At 42.9% G+C, this 2863-nt stretch overlaps 1 protein-coding gene across 4 annotated transcripts in view; it reads right to left on the bottom strand.

Moving 5' to 3' along the window:
- The window catches only part of Anapc11 (anaphase promoting complex subunit 11), a 7193-nt gene that overhangs the window by 3113 nt on the left and 1217 nt on the right, over positions 1 to 2863 (bottom strand). The gene's annotated exons all lie outside the window — the stretch shown is intronic.

Raw genomic sequence — 2863 nt, 5'->3', positions numbered from 1 at the left:
AGGGTTTCTCTGTATAGCCCTGGCTGTCCTGGAACTCACTTTGTAGACCAGGCTGGCCTCGAACTCAGAAATCCGCCTGCCTCTGCCTCCCAAGTGCAGGGATTAAAGGTGTGGGCTAACATGCCTGGCTATCCTCTTAAACTCTTTGTGGCTCATTTTTTGTTTGTTTTGTGTTTTTGAGACAGGGTCTCAGTATGTAGCCCTGGCTTTCTTTGTGGAAAGAGATATCAAACTTCAGGTAATCGGGTCCTTTTAATAACAACAGCCACTCACAGCACAGAGCTGGGTTAGAAGGGCCAATAGCAGGTCAGCAAAACAAATGACACATTCACACATTTCTAGGCCCAGATGAAGGGTCTCAGCTCAACAGCTTAGTGAAGGCACTATGGTTGAACCCCACTTTGGAAGTAGCTGCCACAACATAAGAGAAACAAAACATCCTTTCCTTAGTTATGGTTTTACTGCTATGAACAGAAACCATGGCCAAGACAACTCTTCTAAGAACAATCTTTAATTGGGCTGGCTTACAGGTTCAGTCCATTATCACCAAGGTGGGAGAGCATGGCAGCATCCAGGCAGGCGTGGTGCAGGAGGAGCTGAGAGAGCTCTACCTCTTCAACTGAAAGCCTCTAGACGATTACTGGCTTCTAGGCAGCTAGGCTGAGGGTCTTAAAGTCCACATCCATGGGGGCACACCTACTCCACCAAGGCCACTCCTCCTAATAGTGCCACTCCCTGGGCCAAGCATATTCAAACCATGAGAATTCTTTTTTTTTTTTTTTTTTTGGTTTTTCGAGACAGGGTAAACCATGAGAATTCTTAAGGGTGATTTTGTTAGTGAGCTTGGGTTTTTGTTTTTTTGAAGAGTACATGTCTCACTATGTAGTTCTAGCTGGAACAGAACTCACTACATAGTCCGGGCATGAGAATGCCTTTAATCCCAGCACTCAGAAAGTAGAGGCAGGCAGATCTCTGTGAGGTCAAGGCCAGCCTGGTCTACAGCACAGAGTTCCAGGACAGCCAGGGCTACACAGAGAGACCCTGTCTTAGAAAACAAAACAAAAACAAAACCAAAAACAACATCTAGATGTGTTTTCCTCAAAATCAGTCACTTAGTTACTAATTAGTGAGCTTAGTTACTAACCACAGGTGATCCAGATAACACAAACCAAACCAACTGAGGACTTAAGAAACTCACTTCTCTTTGATTACATCAAGATGATTAGCTCTTGGCTGATCAAATTTTGTTTTAAGCTAGGCATAGCAGTACTGCATAGCTAGACATTTTGCTACATTGTAGGTTTTTCTTTCTTCCACCCTTTCAACCCCCTAACTCTAGGTAGAAGAGGAAAAAGGACAGAGAGGAAGGGGGTGTATTGTGATTATATCGACCTGCTGATTGGGGCTATAGTTCACTGGGGCAAGTCTGGTCTTCACAGTTAGGACATCTAATCTTTTCTTCTACTCAGTGTTTCTTCTTTGTGCTAGACTACTTGACAAGTCCTGACAAACTGAGTAACTGGGCTCTGGCATTTATGTATCCTTTGAAGAGTCCCTCAGAAACTATCTGCTGCCATGAAGCATCTGAGGAGCCCCATATCCCACACTTGGGATTAAAACAAAAACACACTCTTGTAACATTTCTGTGGTTTTAAAGAAAGCAAAATTCTCACTACAGTGCACACCCTTAGTCCCAGAGCTCAGGGGTCAAAGGCAGGGAGATGTGTGTGTGACTTTGAGACCAACCTGGTTTACACAGGGAATCTCAGACTAGCCAAGGCTATATGAGATCCTGTCTCAAAAAGGTAAATGTGGTCTTTTGTTTGTTTTGTTTTTTTCAAGATAGGGTTTCTCTGTGTGGCCCTGGCTGTCCTGGAACTCACTTAGTAGACCAGGCTGGCCTCGAACTCAGAAATCCCCTGCCTCTGCCTCCCAAGTGCTGGGATTAAAGGTGTGGGCCACCACTGCCTGGCGTAAATGTGTTTTCATCTCAATGTAATCAAACATTTGTACCTCATATAACATACCAGAAACATAGGAGCCATAAAAACAAAAAAGGATAAGACCTTCTGCATTCTGCAAAACACAATATGATCATAAAATTCAAGCCCCTTAAAACAGAAGTAGAGTAAGAAGAGGCTAGTTAGATCAAAGAGGAAGAAAGACCAAGAATACTGAGATGCTGAGTGTGGCCCAAACCCCAGTAATAAGACATTAGGGAACAGATGTTTGACCAGGATGCTACAGCAGTAAGACTTGGCAGAAGTGTGTTTATAGTTTATAAGCATCTATTTAAAGTTTACAATTCTTAAGGACAAAAAGCCCAGCAAATATGACAATATGATAACCAATGTCTGAACTTCAATTTGCTAATTTGATCTGCTTTATTTTGAGAAAATACAAACTCAAAGTATCATTCGGGGGGGTTAAGGGAATGATGGATCATCACTGTGTAGCCTAGCAGACCTCAACCTCAAAATCCTCTTGCCTCCCTCCACTAAGTGCTATTATGTCCGTGGTCTATACCCCATGCCCTGAATAAAACAAGCATTGACTCTGTTTTTGCAACAGAGTCTCACTGTGTAGCCCAGACTGGCCAGCAACTGAGATATGCACCGGTCTCTGCCTCTCAGATGCTAGTATTACAGGTGTTGGCCACCATGGTGGAGGGGTCTTTAGACAAACCTGGCTTTGAAGAATTCTGCTTCTTTTTTCTGTCGACTTTCCACTCAGGAAATAGAAACTAAAACCCACAATTTTTTGTTGTTTTATCTGGTCTTTTATCAAGACGGGGCTTTTCTTTGTAGCCCTGGCTATCCTGGAACTTGCACTTTTTTTTTTTTTTTTTTTTTTTTTTTTTTTT

The sequence above is a fragment of the Mus pahari genome, chromosome 14 (genome assembly GCF_900095145.1).
Source record: "Mus pahari chromosome 14, PAHARI_EIJ_v1.1, whole genome shotgun sequence".
In the NCBI taxonomy this organism is placed as follows: domain Eukaryota; kingdom Metazoa; phylum Chordata; class Mammalia; order Rodentia; family Muridae; genus Mus; species Mus pahari.
The sequence above is the reverse complement of the archived record's forward strand: the minus strand, read 5'-3'. Positions and strand labels throughout refer to the sequence as shown.